This window comes from Pelophylax lessonae, assembly GCF_965119305.1.
Source record: "Pelophylax lessonae genome assembly, chromosome: 1".
Taxonomy (NCBI): domain Eukaryota; kingdom Metazoa; phylum Chordata; class Amphibia; order Anura; family Ranidae; genus Pelophylax; species Pelophylax lessonae.
This window is the reverse complement of record NC_138768.1, coordinates 711,426,180-711,448,450: the sequence shown is the minus strand read 5'-3', so window position 1 is coordinate 711,448,450 and position 22,271 is coordinate 711,426,180.

Below are 22,271 nucleotides of genomic sequence, written 5' to 3'. Positions count from 1 at the left end.
ATGTCTTGAGTCACCATTTTAAATGTGTTTGATTGTTTTTTCTTTTATTCCTTCATTTTGGAGAACACTTTTGGTGAAAGATAGAACTTTAGTTTCTTTGTTCCTCATATATAATTTGAAACTTGGAAATTTTGCTTCATCCCTGGCATAGGCTCATTCATAATATACAGTATTTAAACACAAAATAACATTTTCATTTTATAGTGACATGAAGGCTGAATTACCAAAGGACAGAAGAATTATTAATCAAACTGAATAAAGAGTCATAATAAACAGGAAATTTCCTTTAACATGATTTGATAGCTACGATGAATGAATTGCGTAAAGAGTCTGAACTTCTTTAGTAAACCAGCATTATCAGGTTGATTTTATCAACATTTATGCATACAACACCTCACTAGAAAACTCTACATTGTCCAAACATAAGGATGGTGCCCTAAACGGTAAAGGTTTTGCATCTGCTTCCTAAACATGTGCGTTATTAAAACTTTTGGTTGAGTTGAAAAAGAAAAATACTACTAAACCAACTGGTGAAGTGATTCAATGAATGAACGTGAGGGCTCGTTCATACCATGCTTGCTAAATTTCCAAACAGTTCCAGTGCTTTAGATATTTACCAGTTCACTTACAAATATGACTGTAATTCAAGATACTGGCCGATAATGCATCCAGTCAATTCACTGTCCTGGGAATTACAAAGAGACAGCTATGATTCCTTCCAATTAAACAATTCACAAGTCACAAGCTACCTCAATTGAGGTCAAGCAGAATGGCTGCCCTCCTAATTCTGCTGTTAAATATCAGAAGACTGCAGCTGTGCACATGAAAAAGAATGGAGGCAGGTGGAGTTACACATGATCTCTAGGTAATTAAAATGATTTCTCTCCTTTTTTTTTGATACAATAAAGGAAAACTATATAAGTAGGCCAAAAGTACGAATCATATGTTCTATTGACTATTGGATGATACAACCTACTAGGGTTAAATCTAGCTTGGATAATTTCACATTTACCGCAGTATAGATATCTGTAACACTTTGATGCATTTTGATCTTTTTCTCATCTCGTTTGATCTCTTTCTTTAGTATTAAGTACATTTTTAATGGTTAGTATCATAATGTGTGTTTATGAAGATTTTTCTATTGAAAGCCATTCATATAACATAAATACAGGATTATAATAGCACTAACAGAGATAGAGATCCTTGGTTCATCATCAGAGATATGGTGGTCTTCTTGTTACTCTACAGATTGTATGGCACCACATATGCACTTTTACGCAACCTGCTAGGGGTTATAGTAATTTATTTATTTTTTCATCTAACCAAAATAGGGTCTTGATCAATCCATATAAGTCAAGAAAAATACACAGAATATTCAAATAAACATATGCAGGCAACATATGTAAATTATGAAACCATTAGGTAAACCACAAGTAATAACATCTATACAATATTTAACAACATTTTTTAACATTAAATCTGAAGTTTAATATGCTTCTATTTTGCCCCCCCCCCACTCCCCCACTCCCCCACTTGCATGAACATGCTATTTCTTTTTGTTAAATAAAACCTTTCTTTCTTATTATTATAGACCGTGCAACATCATCACTAAGTCATTGTATTTCTCTATGCAATGCAGGTAGTTCATGGCAATTGGGGGGGGGCAGCATGTTGTTGTAAATAGCATCCCATGAACATCACAAAACCCTGCCTCAGTACTACTCTCAAGAACCTTCAACCCCCAATAAAGCAGTAGACTGGCTCTTGCAAGGAGTTATGCAAATATAGAATGCCTTGATGGGTGGATGTCAGTGGGGAGAACTTGTCATTCTAAGGCAGGATTCATTTGCATACAGACAACCCTAGGTAATGCCCGCATGTAATGCTGAACCTTCATGATTGGGATAACTAAAATCCAATGAAGGGAAATTGATGCTGAATGTCCCCATCCAGGAAATGGGATGGGCTTTATCTGACTTGCATCACCTCCTAATGCACACTGTGAGAAGCTCACATTGTGCAGTGACATCAGCATTTTCAGTACAGAAGAAGAGCCTGCACAACTGCGCAAGACTGAAGATGAAGCAGGAGTTCAGCTTTAAAACAGATAATGGGGTTGATTTACTAAAGGAGAAGAAAGTGTTCACTTAGCAAATTGGGCATTCATTGAGCTTATAGCTAGTAAAGTGAAGCTGTATTGACTTCAATCATCCAACCAAGTGAAAAAAATCCATATTTCTTAATCTATCGCACATTATTGGGTATTCAAAGTGTACACAACTTTACCTTTTTTGTACAAGCTCTGTAAACATTCACTTTAAAAAGCCTGCTTTAGTAAATTAGCTGAGAGAATGAGTTTCAGGTTTTGGTAAATGCCTAATGCATTAAAATATCTTTATGAATTCAAATTTTTGAAATATAAAGTCTTCCATACACATGATCAAGAGATATTTTATTCTATTTGCCAGCATTTGCTTTGACAGTCAAATTCCAGACCTTTGAATCAAGTTAGAATCAGAGCAAGAAAAACACAATTTTGCCCCATCCAGTCACAAACTAAAAAGCTAGAGCTTTGCAGGAAAGGTCTGAGATTTCGAAGCTGAGCAGTATTTAGTCTTGAACAAACCTAATAAAATAACTGGATGAAAACAAGCAGGCAAACACAAAGACATAATTTTATGTAAAAGATATGTAATAATTATTAGAACATTAGCGCATTTCCTGACAGAGCTCACTCCTTATTCTTCAAGCCTTAAACACAGACCAAAACTGACCAAATGACACTCCTATTGGCATTATAAAACACATACGTAATAATGAAAAATGATGGTTTATGACATTTTAAAATAGGGGTGAAAGACATTCAATAATAAAGAGTGGTGCTGTAAGACAGAGGTCACCATATTTCAGATTTCACATTCATATCTAGAGTTGAGTTGTTTTTTTTTAATATACTTTTTTTATGTGTTCAATATATTTGCATATATTTATGCAAATATAAGCACATCAATCTGCATGAGTCAAAATTCATCCCTTTTCTACTGGCCATTCTTCTAAAAGTCCTTTTTCTTAGCCATTTTACCGACCCCCCTAGTCATGTCTTTCGGTTTGTAGAGATGTAATTAAATTAAACATATTTAGAAAGTCTTCATGAGCCTCAGATTACTAACTAAGGACAGATCTTTGAATGTTCTTACACCTCTAATTGTTACTAAGCTAGAAATTATGTTTCTGGTGACCTTCTAAAAATGATTGTTGTCATTTTCAGTATGGTAATGGTTTAATCTGTTCTTCGTCTGACCTCTAATCAACATTATTCATAGAAAAACAGACCTAAGCTCAAAAAGTAAAAAAAAAACAAAAAAAAAAAAAAACATCAATTATAAATGTAATTTATCAACTGTGAAGTGTATAAGCAGCAATGCAATTATTGCAATTGTTTCTTGGTTAACCTTCCTAGTGTGTGGCTCGGGGTTAAATTTCAGTGCCAAAAGCAGTAACCCCGAGCCACACTCGGGGTCCCGCTAGGAAGATCGCTGGATCCTGGTAGAGGGGTTACTTACCTTTTCCCCAGGATCCAGCGATGTATGCGGGCGGTGTGCGGCGGCGGATCTTCCTCCCGATGCTCTCTGTGCCCAGGCTTCCGTCTCCTGCAACGTGACATTCGCAGGGGGGTGGAACCGGCGGCAAATTCAAAAAGTCAAAAGCACAAACACACTAATACACTGTAATCCTATTGAATTACATTACTAAAATAAAATAAATTGACCTTTGATTGCCCCCCAGTGCTTTCTCCATTGCCCTTCCTGCATTTTTCCTGTACCTTGTGTCTGGATACTGCAGAGCGACCATGGCATCAAAAAAGCACGCCGCCACCTCAAAAGCGGTATATAACCTGCTTGAGAACAGCGACAGCGATACAGAATCGCTTGCAGAATGGAGTGATAGCGCTTTGTAGGGAATTTCATCATCGGACGCAGAAAGCGATTTCAGCGATGATCCTGCGACTGTGCCCAGCGATGTGTGGACTTGGTGCTTGATCGACTGTGGTACAGAGCATGTAGCTCCCCCAAGGTTCCCGTTTACCGGAGCACCTGATATCAAAGTGGATGATGAGGATAACAGCCCCTTGGCATACCTGCAACTCTTTTTGACCGATGAGGTTATTGAAAAGATTGCTGAGGAAACCGATCGGTACCAGGAGCAACAAGCTGCAGCGCATCAGCAGTTTTCAAGGAGCAGGATGTGGGAACCCGTGACCCAAGCGGAAATCTGGAAGTTTCTGGGCCTAATTATTCTGCAGGGAGTGGTGGGGAAACCCCTGCAGAAGTGGTATTGGACCACCAACAAATTACTTGCCACTCCTTTTTGGGCACGGTTATGTCGGAATACAAATTTTCGCTCATTATGAAGTATTTGCACTTTACAAATAATGACGAATTTCTACGAGACTTCTCATCCAGCTCCAAAGCTCAAAAAGATTTGGGACGTTTATCAAATCATTTTGAAAAATTTCCAGCAGTCCTATGTGCCAGAAAAAGACATTTGTATAGACGAAAGTCTAATGGCCTATAAAGGAAGACTCAGCTGGATACAGTATATTGCGTCCAAGAGAGCACGCTTTGACATAAAGTAATTTATGCTATGTGAATCCAGCTCTGGATATATTTGGAATTTGGTCCTATACACCGGGAAAGGAACCAAGTTCAATGAAAGGTTCAGCAGCTATGGAATGGCAACCGCTTCAGCTCTTACGCTGATTGAGCCATTGCTGAATCAGGAGTACTGTGTTACCACAGACAATTTTTATACATCCCCAGAACTGTATGAGTTCCTTCTACATAACAAGACAGATGCGTATGGGACCGTTAGAGCTAAACGGCGTGACATGCCCCCAACCTTTGCCAACGAAAAGCTCAAGCCCGACAAATAGTTGCCTGGCAGAAAGGAAAAATGATGGCACTGAGATGACGCAACAAAAAAGATGTGTGCCTGATGAGTACCATCCACAACACCTCTACTGTCATGGTGCACACAAAAGGTGGAAAAGATGTAATGAAACCACAACTGGTGATGGATTACAGCAACACCATGGGAGGTTTGGACAGAGCTGACCAGGCCATGACTTTTTATCCAGCAATGCGGAAACAACAAAAAAATATTATAAAAAAAATATTCAGACATCTCCTTGAACAGTGTTTGTGGAACGCATTTATTTTCCTAAAAAAGAAGAGTGACAGGCCTGTGGTTCATGCGGACTTTGTGTGGAAAATTGCCGAACTGATATTTCTCAGGCACCAGACACAAACGGCTGTAAGTAGATCCGGACGCCGTGCTGCTGGTGTTGCGAACCCTGAACGCCTGACCGGTCGTCACTTTATGGACCACATTCTACCAACGGAAAAGAAGCCTGCACCCACAAGGATGTGTGTGGTTTGCTGTCCCAAACGTGATGATGGAAGGAAAATCCGAAAAGAAATGCGGTACTATTATCCTGTCTGTGAAGTTGGACTTTGTGCTGTACCCTGTTTTAAAATTTTCCACACCCGGGACGTTTACTGAAGCAATGACCACTAATATTGCATCCTTGTTTGACCAAAACAAATGTCAGTGTTTTTGATTACTTTATTTACTATAATTTATTGAATAAAAAGTGTTATTATTATTATATTATTATTTGTTATTATTTTATAGTTATTTATTATATTATAATTTAGGATTTTGTGTTTCAAACTTTATCATACCCGGGATGTTATAAGGAAGAACGCACAGTAAAAAAAAATCATATATAAATAATTGGTTTGGGCTGCTCATCCCTAAGAATTACTAGCAAAATAATGGTACCGCTTTCAGCACCTAAAACCCGAAATAATCATACCGCCAGGGAGGTTAAAAGTAGATGGGCTCATTAAAGGGTTTGTAACCCTAAATTATGCCTTGCTGCCAGCAGGAGGAGCTGAGCTCTCCCTCTGACGTTAGTCAGTCACGCGACTACCGTCACGCGACTACCGAGCTGGCCACTTGGCTCCTCCTGCTGTAGCCATGGATTTTAGTATTACAGCGGCCGGGAGTCACTTGATCGGCCTGAAGTTACTTCACAAGAAGGTATTTTGAGGCTTTGTTTCTTAGAAACACTTATACAGTGCTGAATGGAAGCTTAAAAGAGAGGGGTTGGCAGTGTCATTTAACTTTTTTATTATTAGCAGCAGGGGGGGGGGGGGGTGGAGACAGAAGCAGACTCCCGAACTGACAGGCAGGGAGGGGGGAGAGGATTGGGGAGAGCAGAGAGGAGACACAGCAGATGACGGAGGGACGTAAGCTGACTATGGTAGTTAGGGCTCAGAAGCCATGATTATCATTGTCAGCACATGGAGGACACAGGAAGTGGCAGGATCAGCCAGGTTTTTTTTACAGTTTCCAGAGGGGCAGGTTAGACAGCACAAGCACTGTAACAAACACTTTAAGCTACTGGCTTCCTATATGCCCTGCTATCTTTGTGAGCTCTCCCTTCCATAGTTCTTTGCTCTGTTGCTTCCTAACATGAACATCCCAAACCTTGGGTAAGTATATCTCCTTTTACTGTTCCTCTAGACATAAATAAGCAATTGACTCTTCCAGTATGGACACAGTTCCACTGCAAGGGGTAATTTTTTATTTGCCTGGAGTTGGTTTTTAAAAATTCAGCATGCAGACTGAGTCTCACTCACATTGACTGTGTGCAATTGTGCAGACAAACCCAAACAAAGATCTTGCTAACAAGGTTGTTGAGGAATCCCTTTAACTGCAGTATTTGGAAGTTAAGCAAGCTGTGTGCTGACTTTACACATATTCACAAGACCAGTGGGCATGTTAAAAAAATTGCATTTCAGATTTAAAAAAAACATAAAATGAAGCAGGTAAGTCCTGCTGGACGTTGACACATGATGGAATAGCTTTGATTTGCACTCCAGCCGAGATAGGAATAGTTTAGAGTTTCTGCATTGCTGATCTCTTTAAAATAGGGTCACAGAAAAAAAAAAAAAATCAAGAAGATGAAAAAAATATGTGGAACCGTCTGTTCAGGGGAAGTGTTTCTAATTGATCTGACATAGAACCATGCTGGTGATTTTTGTGTTTTGCAACTTTACACAGAACAAAATTAGAAAATAGGAAAATTCCATCCACTGACCAGGATTACTTTAAACACACTTTTCCCAGATGTACTTCCTACATTATGGTACAATAAACCGCAACTATGTCAAACATGTAAACATGATCGGTTTGAGCTATGATAGTCACTTCCTTCTAAAAAATTTGTTAAAAAACACAGACAGTCCAAGAATATACAAAAGTGAACTTTATTACAAATTCCCTGACTTTTAATTAATTTTTGGAAAGGCTCCCTTTGGAATGTCCAATATGCTATGCTATATTACTATGCTACCATACGCTCTTTAGCAGACTGTCAAAATCATCATCGTCATTGCTAGCTCTCTTAGGTACTTGTATAACTTCAAAAGCTGTCAATAGTTTGGTTTTACTCTACATGGAAATAACTAGGAACAAAACAACTGAAACAGAATCATAAGAATCTCATATATATGTATGTAAAACAGCAAATCACAAATACATATGCCAGCTACAGCTAGTGAGATTTTTGTTGTTGTTTTGTGCAATTAAAAGATGGAATAACAGTACAGTTCCTGGCAACGCTAGTCAGATGTCATCTTACACATCAAGCCGACTTTTCCACTTTGATTTCAGATTTGACAATGCAGAAAATCCTTCATCTTTTTTTTCTTATTATTCATAGATCCAATCCCATACCCCAATCATAACCCATTATTAATTAAGGTTATGCAGCAAGTATTTAATTATTAATTTTAACACTATAGCAACAGCATAAAATAAACCTTCAAACCTTCAAATCAATGACTGGACATGTCTTGGGTTTATACTGCATTTCATTTGTTTAAACAAGGGAAAAAGAGCAAGCAATGAAATCACTATGGGCTCTTTCACACAGACATTGAAATTAGGCGGTGGAGTCATGTTTTTAACGCTTCCCAAACGCCTATCAATGCCACTCAAAATTGTTAAAATAGTGAATGAATGGTGTTCACACTGCAGCGTTAGCCTTGCTTTATGTTGCATTGAGGCAAAAATAATGCTGCCTGCAGAGTTTGGCAGATGTTGACATCTTGCAACTGTCTTCATTCACTTCTAATAAAATGCACCACAAGTGAGCTGTAAATACACTGTAAGCTTGATTAAGGCATTTACAGTGTGTTCAAGGTGTGGTTTCAAAGCATCAAAAGTGATTATTTCTCATTTTAGCCTTGTACAAATTAATAAAACACATCTTACAGGGCTTTTGGGGAGTGTTGCTTGACACAACTTGAATGCCTGCCCTTTACAACACATCCACATTGCTCATTAACAAACACTCTAGGTGCGTTATTATTCTTTAAGGCTGCTTTAGAATGTAATACCTGTCTGAAAGAGCCCTAACTGAGCAGAAGTGCTGCAGTCAAAATGTCTTCTTGCTGATCTTTTTTTTATTATTACTTTTATGGTCTCAAAATATTAAACAACATTGTGTTACCTCCACCAGATGAAGCTAAAGCAAATGTGGTCAAACAAGCACTCGAAGTCCAGTTCAGATGGAGGCCTAGTTCTATAAGCCTCTGACTAATTACATACATTTAGGGGAAGTCTATACTGGAAGAAAATAGGTACTACTATTGCTGATGTCTTCTACTGAAAATGTTAGTTGCTGGCTGTCATTATGTTTCAAGGACTTTTCTGAAACTCTAACATGGACATGAGCATTTTGTCCCAATTACTGGACATGTCACCATTTTTTTAAGAAATGCAATATGGTGCATTGCAAGATGTTGCAACACATGTGCTTTGCTTAAGTGAATTGGGGGTGTTATTCAAAAAAAATAGCACTGCAATGCCTCAACACATGTCATGTGTGTTATCATGTGTTGCATTAATGTGCGTTGCTGAAATGCATACTATAAATCAACTCTAAATGTTTGAGCACTCAAAGAACTTCAGAACAAGCTTCAAAACTTCAAATACAGAGGTAAATTGACTTGCTTCTATAATTTAAAATAAAGTATTGAATTTCTTTGGTAAAAGGGAAAATGCATTTGTGTGGTCTTTTGGAGTTTAGCTTAAAAGTGTAATTGGCCCAATTCAGACAGTAGTCTGTAATCCATAAACATGTTGTTGTCTGCGGGAGGAAACACACACAAACCTGCATGCAGTTGAGACATGAGAGCCTTGGAAACCAGTGCAAACTTCAGGACCGGTTCATACAAAAATGAGTTGGCTAATGTACCTTGCGTTGCTGTGCCTTGATATTTATTTTAGATGTGTTGCATTTTTTCATATAGATATGAATGCCATTATACAGATAACCTCAGCATTAGGCATTCAGGTGCATTGGTACAAACGGGTCCTGTTAAAAACAGTAACTTATATCTTGCCCATTCATTTTGCAGGCACTGGCAAATGTAAAAAAACTGCATGACCACGCAACCCCTGTAAAAAAGCCTTCAAACAGTGATGTAAAATGTTCTCTCTTAGTAAACTATCCAATTTTTCTTCTATATTTTAAAGAGTAGTGATAAACTCCTTAGCAAGGGTGAAAATATTTCACATGTATAGTACTTTTGAGTTAAGCTTGACAGAGCCATTGAGCTTAAAGTATATAAATCTCAAACAACCAAAATGTTGGAAATGGCACTTAAGAGGAAAAGGACCATTTATAAAGTTGCCTGGGTTTTTTTTTTTTTTTAATATTGTGTCTTGAAGTTACATGAACAGTCCTTTTACTTCCTTTTACAGTTATGTGTTTCTAATTTTGTATTATATTTATATAAGAACAACCAAAATGTTGGAAATGGCACTTAAGAGGAAAAGGACCATTTATAAAGTTGCCTGGGTTTTTTTTTTTTTTAATATTGTGTCTTGAAGTTACATGAACAGTCCTTTTACTTCCTTTTACAGTTATGTGTTTCTAATTTTGTATTATATTTATATAAGAAAAAAAAATCTATCTTTATAGTTTTAAGGTATATTATTTAGTATAGTGATACAAAAATACTTCAAAAAGCAGTCCCAATAATTTGGGAGAGGTCATAGAAAAATCAACTCTTGTCATACACCTACATACTAGCTAGAAGCCAATTAGATTTGTATGCTTTCTGTGTTGTTACAAAGTCCATCTCCATGTCCCCAACATTCAAGCAGAGGGCAATTGAACAAACCGAGTACAAATTGTGTTCTTGAAATGAAATTAATACAGGGCATCAGTGCTACAAGATTTCTATCTACTCTGCCTTTATACCTGCTGTAAAAATAAAATGGTTGCATGAAAACAAACTCCTGTTAGGGAAATTAGCCTCCTCTCAACCAGGTGGAGGTGGCCCTCCAGGGAGATTGTATGGTGGGGAGGCAGCTGTGGACTCATCACCAACAGATTGAAAGAGTCAAGTAGTGTGAATAAGGGGAAGCATGGATTTCTTTTGATTTGCTCATTTGTAGTCATGACAAAGTCTTTTTAGGATGCTAACAGAAATTTAAAAATGTAATTGGGCTGATCAGACATTTGATTATTAACAAAACATGACACGCTTTCTCCCTACTGGTAAAAAACAAAAAATATGTATTTTTTTTTATTGATTGCTATTTATCACTTCACCAGAGGCAAACATATACATTATACCAGCAATATTGTCAAAAGTCCAAATTTCGAAATTTAAATTCATATATGCTTCCACTAACAAAAAAATTATTCATCTTTCTGGGAACATTGTTTGTACACTACAACAAGCAAGCAAGCAACTAACGTATCACTAAAGGATTTTTTTTTTAAAAACAAACAGGCATTACTCTTTGACATCCAACATAAACACATTGCTTTCAGAGCTACAATGATATTTGATTTGTACTGTGAATGTTGTAGAAAACTGTAAGACAAATATAATAAACAATCAATTGGTTCTAACAACCTTTAACACAAATGCAACACCAAAGAAAACAAAAATTGTTTTCTGTTTTCCTCTATTTTTTTTCTTTTTGTAGTTCTGAACTAAAGGTCAAAGTTTGGAGTAGTTAATAACATGTTACAGATACCATTGGCCCCATAATTCAGCCCTAAATTGCCTCTAAAAAAGAAGAAGAATCCTTTAATTAAAAAAACTGCACTGAACTAATCCCTCTAGCTGAAAAAAAGAAAAGTTTCAAGCAATCTCTTTCTGCTCTGGGAGAGAAAAAGCAGACAATACCATAACAGATCAGAAACATAAGCTATAGTATGCAGCCAGGAGCACAGCAGGGAACTGAATACTGCTCCGACTGTGTCATTTTTTAATCCCCCATCTCAGTTTTCCCCGTCTGACCTCATGCTGAGATGAAGTTATCACAGAAGACAGCTTTACTCTCACCAATGAATCCAACCCTGGATCTGTATTATCCTTAGCAGATCAAAACACCGCTTTCATCAAACAGCATTATCTGCATAAAAGGCATGCAATTGCCCGATAATTTTACCCAAACTATGCTATTCATTTAAAGGACAAGAAAAGATATGTAATTCATTCTATTTTTGCCTGTAACAGCTAACTCCAACTTTACTCATGAGAACTTTTTTTTTTTTTTACATTTTGGATCTCCCTAAAAATAGTCGATTTTGATGTTTTCCATCCATCGCATAAGCTTGTTGACGTTGGACAGTAAAATGGAGAGCTTTTAGGCAGGCGTGATTGAAACTATTCTCGGTGCTTTCTGGGACAGGACAGTAAATACTGTTAGTTATGCTTCTGTGAACTTAAAATATCATTCATTTCTAGAACACAGAAATAAGCATGCAATGAAGCCAGAACTGCAGAAAATATGCATGCAGGGGCAGATTGAGAGTTCCTACTCTAGGACAAATTAATCCATGTAGAGAAAGTAACAGTGGACCTCCCATTTCCATATACATACAAAGTACTAGAAAATGCAGAGCAGAGTGAAATATTGGACAGAGAAAATCCCAATACCGTACACACACTTAGGGCCAGAAATATAATGCATAATGACTGTCAGTTTTGCTTTCAGCCACTTTTTGCAGGAATAGCAGTGCCTCACACACTATTCTTTACAGTATATATAATTTGCAATATTCACAACTACATTTCAAATCATTATGGTAGTCTTTCTCCTTCCTCAATGGCTACCTATATGCCTTTGCGTGCAATAGGCATCCACAGAGTGCCAGCCAGTCAGCCACCCACCACAGGGTGCCAGCCAGTCAGCCACCCACCCACCACAGGGTGCCAGCCAGCCACCCACCCACCACAGGGTGCCAGCCAGCCAGCCACCACAGGGTGCCAGCCAGCAATCCACCAAAGGGTGCCAGCCAGCAATCCACCACAGGGTACCAGCCAGCCAGCCACCACAGGGTGCCAGCCAGCCAGCCACCACAGGGTGCCATACAGCCACCCACCCACCCACCACAGGGTGCCAGCCAGCCACCCACCACCACAGGGTGCCAGCCAGCCAGCCATCCATCCAGCCACCACAGAGTGCCAGCCAGCCACCCACCACAGGGTGCCAGCCAGCCACCCACCACAGGGTGCCAGACACCCACCACAGGGTGCCAGCCAGCCACCCAACAAAGGGTGCCAGCCACTCATCACCACAGGGTGCCAGCCAGCCAGACAGCCATTTTGTTTAAGTGTATATTAGTGTCTTTTCAAGCTTCAATGCAGATGGATGGAAATAGAAAAATTAAAAGTGTGGTCTGGGACTATTTCTCTTCTCCATCTTCAGAAAAATCAGCAGCACCCTGCAACACTTGCAAAAACAATGTAAGCATGGGATCAATAACTGCAAAAACCAAAAATACGTCTAATCTTTGGGCCCATCCAAGAGTTCATCATGTTGAATTGTATAATGCAGGACAGAAAAAACAAAATGAATCACAAGGTAAAACATCACTATCCCAGGCAACAATAACAGATATGTTTCAGAAAAAAAACAGGTGGCTAAAATCTGATGGAAGATCCCAAATGCTGGACAAAGTAATCACAGAGATGATGGTCACTGATAACCAGCCATTTACAATAGTGTCTGACTCTGGATTTCAACAGTTGGTGTCCATGCTTGAGCCAAGGTACACACTGAAGAGTGACAAATTTTATTGAACTGAAATGCTGCAAAAGATTCACCAAAAGGTCATTGAGAAAGTAAAGGCTATGCTGAAACCAGTGAATTCTGGCAACTCACTCTCATTCACGACTAATTGCTGGTCAGGACAAACAGAATCACTACTGAGTCTTACATGCCACTTCATTGAAAGCGGATGGACAAGAAGACATTTGGTGTTGAATACAAAAGTGATGCAAGAATCCCACACTGGGGAGTTCATTAGAGAAATGTTTCCATACTAGAAGAATGGGGAATCACCAAAGACTGAGTGATACTTGCTCTGCGAGGCAGTGGAGCGAACATGGTTAAAGGTATGAGGCTTGCTGAAGTGTCAGACCTCAGTTGCATGGCGCACACCCTCCAACTTGTGGTAAATGACGGTCTGTCAAACCAGAAAGCATTGCTTGACATTATTATCATGCTGAAGAAGTGTGCAGGCCATTTCCACCATTCTATTCTTGCCAAGCATCGACTGAGGTGCATTCAGGAAGACCTTGGCCTACCCAATAACAACTTGATACAAGCTGTTCCAACACGATGGAACTCAACGCTACACATGTTACAGAGGATGCTAGAGCAGAAGCGAGCTCTCACTATATATTCTGGTGACTATGGACTTGGAGAACATTCTTGTCCTACTGCTGATCAGTGGGACATAGTAGCCAACATTATTGAGACGCTCCTACCCATTGAGGAAGTGACACAGGAGGTGAGTCATTATGACTCATCTGTGTCCTCTGTCATCCCATGTGTGAGAGTGCTGAAGATGCTTCTTCAATGGGAAGGATCCAACACACGTGGCTTTAAAGCATGTAGGCAGGCCATGAGGGACAGCCTCGCCAAAGGGTTTGAGAAGCATGAGGAGAATAAAAATGTTGTGCTTGCATGTCTTTTGGATCCTCGATACAAGAACCATCCTTTCTCTTCTGATGATGTATATCAGTCGATCACTAGTCGTTATCACATTTAACCCTTTGATTGCCAGCAACACTATCACAGACACACTATAAACCTCCATTACTAGCATGGTGTCTGAACAGATCAGTATCTTTGATCAGATCAGAACTATATAAGTATCCCCAATAATATAGTGTCCCCAAAAATGCAACGTTAGCAGGATCAGTCCTGACACCTGCCAGAATCTGCATTTACCCCCCCCTGCATTTTCTACAGGTATAAGATGTTATACCTGTAGAAAATGCAGAATGTTGTAACACGAATATCTGATTTTTAATAGCTGAAGATTATTATGTAATGTATTTAGGATAACTATATATATGTATTTTTAATGATAAATGAGCTAATGATTAATGAATTGAGTAGGATGTATAACGTATAGGAAAGCGGGACACAGTATTTAATTTTTAATATTACATTATCCTGCTATAAGTATAGTAGTATTTAGGGTTGTATTATAATAAGGAAATAGAGGAAATATATGCAGCGGTCTATCTAGTAATACATATACTGCTGACAGCGAGGAGGGTGTACCAATATGGCGTCATAGAGACTTCCGGGAGGAGTAAGATGGTGACATGTGTACTTCCGGCATGGTGCAAATTGACACTCCCACGATAAGCAGAGAGTTAGGCTGAGTGAGTTGATTATACATGTACTTAAGTCAGACAGACGGAAGACACTGCAGCTTCAGAGGACGCCATGTGGGTGTGGTGAAACCGGTCAAGCAGCAGGTCAAGCGTCTGACATCACTTTCATTTCTGGTGGTTGGAGCGCAGGAGAGTCACAGCGTCCACCATAGCAGGAAACAGCCTTATTTGTATGGAGAAATTGTGAGTGTAATGATGATTTGTTACTTGAATAAATAGTTGTTTTAAACGTATTACACTATGGAAGTTTATTTTATTCATGTGAATGATGGTGTGTGCCTTGGTGGAGATCAGTGCAAAACTTCTAGAAAAAAAGCTAGACAACAGCTTGACAGTGGATTAGATTGGAGTCAGTGGACTACCTCTGCAATAGGGCACTCACTGCAACTACTGCAGTCAGTGCAAAACTGCTAGAAAAAAAAGATAAGCAACACAACAGCTACACAGGTGGTCAGTGGGCGAATCGCCTCTATGCTTCAGCATATATTTTGTTAATTTTCTTTTTTTTGGTAGAGATTTCTTCATCCACATTGATCGATGGGAATGGAGGAATTCAAAAGTTTCCCTTTTTTCGCTCAGCCTATGGGTTGAAAAAAAAAAAAAAAAACATTGCAATTTTGCCCATCATTAGAAGTGGCTGGATGCAGGACAGTATATTCTAATGATGGGCATACCATACACTTTTTCTGGCAGAGATTTCTTCATCCACATCAATTGATGTGAATGGAGGAATCACTTAGGTTCTCTTTTTTGTTCAACTCACAGGCTGTATGAAAAACAAAGAACATTACATACAGTATATGCCCAACAATGATCAGTGATGTACTGGTACATCACTGAACTTTCAGTGGTTATACCAGGAATATGTCTCCTGCTGCAGGCATTATCTTGGTATTGTTTTTTCAGCCAGCAGTCAGCTTTCATATAAAAGTAATCCTAGCAGCTAATTAGTCACTGGATTGCTTTTACAAGCAGTGGGAGGGGTCACTAATGTCCTTCCACCTTCCACAGCTTTCTCAGGCTCTCCTGTCCCACTGGGGAACCTGAGAATGCAGCTTGCGGTTCCATAGAGCTGATCAGAGACTGGAACAGCTCCAGTTATCTCTATTGTCTATAAAACCTGAAGCTACGAGCATTTCATCACTTCGGTTTTGTCGGACATAACAAGCGTCATTTTTAAATTGGGAAAGCATCTGATCTTACCGATCTTGGTGTTATCAGCTTTAAGGGCAGAGGAGAGATCTAGAGTCTAATATATGCCAGATTTCTCAATAAAGAGTACCTGTCACTGCCTATTGCTATCACAGGGGATATTTACATTATCTGTGATAACAATAAAAGTGATAAAAAAAATATTAAAGGGACAGTGTAAAATTAAAAAAAAAATATATAATAATAATAAAAATAATAAAACAAAAATTAAAGTACCCCCATCCTCCAGTGCTCATGCGCAAAGGCAAACTCAAGCATTGGTCTATGATCGGTATGTAAACAATTATTGTCATGCATGTGAGGTACCACTGCAAACGTCAGATTGAGGGCAGTAATTATAGCGCTAGAGCTCCTGTGTAAAGTGCTGTTTAAAGTGACGCACGTTTGAAAAATTACCCCTTTTTGAAAAGTGGACACCACAAGGTATTCGCTCAGAGGCATGGTGAGTGCATGACATATTTTTTTTGTTTTCATAAGTTTTTGAAAATATTTTGTCACTTAAATGATATATGGCTCACACATGCCATGGGTATATGTGGAACTACATCCAAAAATACATTCTGCTACTTCTCCTGAGTATGAGGATACCACATGTGAAAGACTTTTGACAGTCTAGCTACATACAGGACCCCGAAATCCAATAAGCAACTTCAGGCTTTTGAAAGGCATTATTTCCTCATTTCACTTCCTGACTACTACTACTACTACTACTACAAAACACCCCAAAATGACCCTTTTTTTGGAACCTAGACACTCCAAGGTGTTTGCTAAGAGGCATGGTGAGTATTTTACATATCTCATTTGTTGCCACAAGTTTTTGGAAAATGAAGAAAAAAAACAAATTTCAGGGCCTGGATTTTAACCCGGTGAGTATTTTACAGATCTAATTTCTAGGCACAAGTTTTTGGAAAATGAAGAAAAAAACAAAAGTTTGGGCTTGAATTTCACCCAGAACCTCTGCAGTGTCAGGCAATATCTCTTCTTGCTGAGCTACCTGGAATGCTGGGCAGGTTTCTTGATAATTCCTTGATTGACCCTGCCTTGAATCCTGAACTCTTTGCTCCTCCCAGGAACTTCCTGATTTAAGTCATGTCTCTGCATTTCGTGTTTGGCAGATTATTGTGCTCCCTACAGCTAGTATCTCGCTCCTGAATTCCCTCTGCCATCCATATTTTGCTACCACTCGTTATTGACCCTTGGCTTGTTTCTCGATTATGCTTCTGCCTGATCCCAACCTGAAACTACTCGTTACTGACCTTTTGGCTTGTTTACTGATTGCGCTTCTATTTGATCCCTACCTGATTATCCACTATTGGATCCTGGCTTGCTCACCTCCTGGTGGGGCGATCCTGCAGACCGCAACCTAGTACTAACGTGCAGCAAAATTAATTTCCACCATCACAAACTATCTTGGCATTTCAGGGCCTTTGAAACTGTGATAGGTAGTAAGGAAGTGAAATAAAGAAATGTAGAAAAGGAAAATGGATGGGCCAAGGGGACTTTTAAAGGGATACTGTCATCGAGACAAATAGCAGAGAATCCACATATATGTAAAAATACACAAATTTTATTGATACAACACCAAAAATAAAGAAGAAAAACATTAAAAGTAACTATTATCGTGTTGACAAAACACTAATAATATTACAGCATACAGAGCAATTGGGCAGTACATACAATATACAGGCTTTGGGAGAGCCAAATATCCACGGAGGGTGGGTGTAGATCACGCTGTCCACTGCAGACCTTTGCCAGAGATGGTAAGACTGGTGGGTCTGGTGTGATGGACCTGGGTGTCTAAACCCAAACCCAGCCCGACATGTTTCGCGGGTGACCGCTTCCTCAGGGGCAAATAACGTGGGTATGTATATCAACAATGCTACTAGAATTATTAAGAGAAAGCAAAGTCAGTGCATATCTATTTGGGAAACATGTCACATAATAAATCTCATAACGGTAGGTCAAAACAGAGGTAAGCGCCAGCCAACATATAACCCACCTGTGTAGCCGGTTCTAAAAGCAACTGGAGACCTAGGGGATCACGACTGGGACTAGTACCCCCCCGGCGGACATGGGAGCAGTCCACACCAAATAGGGGTCCAAATCACAACGTTTAAGGTAACTGTATTCTGGATAATGAGAAGTATATAATCAAAATGGGTATATAATCAAAATGGGATAGTTGCGTACATGCTTGTATATGTCAGCTCCATAGTAGGAGGAGAACTTACCAAATACAGTGTACTTGTATATGTCCCCTGTAGTGTCTCATGACAGGGCTAAGGGGTGGCTGCTGGAGTAGCCAGGACTGGTGAACGGAAGATTGGGTCGATATCAGGACCAACAAACCTTATATCCATAAGGAGACAGAAAAAACGCAGTATTGAAATGTTTGGTTCAAGCCAATGCGTGAACGCTACAGAAAGAAGGTAGAAAGAAGGATAGACCCATCTCAATAACTTGAGAATAGCCTATAGACACCACGTGCTATAGATAAACCAGAACTAAACCAAAGATCCTAAATCAAGTGCACGCATCACCAAAAGTAAGTGAATAGAACCAAAGAGTGAAGGTGAAATGATCGCAAAAAACGTGGAGTGTGACAATAGTGAGCATAAAGGGATGAGGGTGTGAAGAAATCAGGACGGCAGGAAAGATCCATAAAGTGGATGACAAGAGCCCAGGCGTCTCAAAGAGTGATAGTGTTTGAGGCAGCGGAAAGTCCAATGAGAAGGACAGCATAGTAGAGCCATGTGCTATATTTACCTAACGCTCCTCGCAGTCCGGTATCCCGTAGCCGAGTGAGGGTCTCAGTGGGGATGGCGCCTATATGGGGAACCGCTCCACCCCAAACACAGCTGGGTCGGTAATCAGCCGGCCACATGATAGCTGTGTTCGGGGCAGACGCTCCGAATGCGCTTGTACACAAACCGGCTACGCGGTTATGCGAGGAGCGTTAGGTAAATATAGCACATGGCTCTACTATGCTGTCCTTCTCATTGGACTTTCCGCTGCCTCAAACACTATCACTCTTTGAGACGCCTGGGCTCTTGTCATCCACTTTATGGATCTTTCCTGCCGTCCTGATTTCTTCACACCCTCATCCCTTTATGCTCACTATTGTCACACTCCACGTTTTTTGCGATCATTTCACCTTCACTCTTTGGTTCTATTCACTTACTTTTGGTGATGCGTGCACTTGATTTAGGATCTTTGGTTTAGTTTTGGTTTATCTATAGCACGTGGTGTCTATAGGCTATTCTCAAGTTATTGAGATGGGTCTATCCTTCTTTCTACCTTCTTTCTGTAGCGTTCACGCATTGGCTTGAACCAAACATTTCAATACTGCGTTTTTTCTGTCTCCTTATGGATATAAGGTTTGTTGGTCCTGATATCGACCCAATCTTCCGTTCACCAGTCCTGGCTACTCCAGCAGCCACCCCTTAGCCCTGTCATGAGACACTACAGGGGACATATACAAGTACACTGTATTTGGTAAGTTCTCCTCCTACTATGGAGCTGACATATACAAGCATGTACGCAACTATCCCATTTTGATTATATACCCATTTTGATTATATACTTCTCATTATCCAGAATACAGTTACCTTAAACGTTGTGATTTGGACCCCTATTTGGTGTGGACTGCTCCCATGTCCGCCGGGGGGGTACTAGTCCCAGTCGTGATCCCCTAGGTCTCCAGTTGCTTTTAGAACCGGCTACACAGGTGGGTTATATGTTGGCTGGCGCTTACCTCTGTTTTGACCTACCGTTATGAGATTTATTATGTGACATGTTTCCCAAATAGATATGCACTGACTTTGCTTTCTCTTAATAATTCTAGTAGCATTGTTGATATACATACCCACGTTATTTGCCCCTGAGGAAGCGGTCACCCGCGAAACATGTCGGGCTGGGTTTGGGTTTAGACACCCAGGTCCATCACACCAGACCCACCAGTCTTACCATCTCTGGCAAAGGTCTGCAGTGGACAGCGTGATCTACACCCACCCTCCGTGGATATTTGGCTCTCCCAAAGCCTGTATATTGTATGTACTGCCCAATTGCTCTGTATGCTGTAATATTATTAGTGTTTTGTCAACACGATAATAGTTACTTTTAATGTTTTTCTTCTTTATTTTTGGTGTTGTATCAATAAAATTTGTGTATTTTTACATATATGTGGATTCTCTGCTATTTGTCTCGATGACAGTATCCCTTTAAAAGTCCCCTTGGCCCATCCATTTTCCTTTTCTACATTTAATTGGGACGTGGATACTTGTATTTTTTACTAATCCTCTTGTTGGCTAGCTGTCCCCTCTGTTTATACTACTGAAATAAAGAAATGACGCACCTTCGGGCTTTCAAAGGGGTTATTGAATTTCAGGCTCCTGTATGCAGCTAGACTCCCAAAAAGTCTCACACATGTGGTATCCCCATACTCAAGAGAAGTAACAGAATGTGTTTTGGGGTTTAATTCCACATATGCCCATGGCATGTGTGATAAATATCTTATTAAAATGACAACTTGGAGTAAAAAAAAAAAAAAGAAATATTTTTTTGTCTTTTTCTAAAAACTTGTGACAAAAAAAACTCTTCCGTGGGCTCAACATGCCTCTTAGCAAATTGCTTGGGGTGTCTTTTTTCCAAAAAGGGGTCATTTGTTTTGTTTTTTGTATTGGTACTGCCCTGGCATTTTAGCACCTCAAGAAATGTGATAGGCAGTCAGAAAGTAAAAGCTGCATAAATTCCAGTATACTGTATATACCATAGTTTGTAGACTCTATAACTTTCACACAAACCAATTATTATACACTTATTGGGATTTTTTTTTTTTTTACCAAAGATGTAGCAGTATACATTTTGGCCTACATTTATGATGAAATTTGAGTTTATTGGATACTTTTTATAACAAAGTGAAAAAGTTGTTTTTATTTTTAAAACTTTCTATGCTTTTTTTCCTTTTATATTGCAAAAAATACAAAACCCAGTTGTGTTCAAATACTACCAAAAGAAAGCTTGATTTTTGTTAAAAAGGATATACATTTTGTTTGGGTACAGCGTTGCTTGACCACACAATTACCAATTAAAGAGGCGCAGTGCTGAATAGCAAAAAATGCCAGTCGGGAAGGGGGTAAAACCCCCTGCCCTGGTGCCCTGATCAGGAAGGGTGGTTAAAAGTTTTCTTGTTCTGCTCCTTGTGTTTAGTGTGTTCTCTGTTTCTAACTCTTCCCTCTCTGCTTTTTCCTGAAATGTTTATACTGCCTCTTGCCTAGGAATGAGGTTCATTTTTACCACTACCATGATTTTTTGGTGAATGCCAGGGATTTAGGAATTTCATGAACTGCACAATTTGGGTTGAAAGCTTCTCATGGCTTTAGCATGTTTAATTGAACTACAAATGGCTAGAATTGTATAACAAGATTTGGGCCTTGAAAACTTCAGTGGGATACCCAGTAATGTTCATAAGAATTGAGCTGAACTGTTTGCAAATTGAAACCCAGGCAGGTTCACGTACCTTAGTAACCTGTTCTTCATACCTGCTGTCATTGACCCAGTTTAATGTGCTCATTCTGTTCTGCTCATTTAGCCCTGACTTTTGTATAGGTAGTATTTCTTACTTTCACCTTTTTGCTACTTTACCCCCATTTCTTCTCTGCTTTTGAGCCATATCTTTGAAAGTTTGGTATAAAGCTGGGTACAATGTATCAAAATTTATCCCCTTTAGCTGAAACTGGATTCATTTCAAACTGTGTGTGTTGCCCTCTCTGTTCAACAAAAGCCGATCATCAGACTGGTTTCTGTTGAACAGCCCTGCTGGAAAACCAGCATTCCTGGAATGCTGGGCAGGTTTCTTGATAATTCCTTGATTAATCCTGCCTTGAATCCTGAACTCTTCTCCTCCCAGGAACTTCCTGATTTAAGCCATGTCTCTGCATTTTGTGTTTGGCAGATAATTTTGCTCCCTCCAGCTCCGGCACTACCCCCCACCCAAAAAAACCTTGTCCCCATGTTGATGGGAACAAGGGCCTCATCCCCACTACAGTGGCCGGTGGTTGTGGGGTTCTCGGTGTAGGGGGCTTATCGGAATCTGGAAGCCCTCTTTAACTAGGGGGCCCCCAGATCCTGCTCCCTCCCCTATGTGAATGAGTATCGGGTACATTGTACCTCTACCCATTTACCAAAATTGTCAAAAAGTATCTGATGAGTCATCAGTTCTTAAGGATGCTGCAGCCGGCTTCCCGGACCAGCTCCCTAACATCC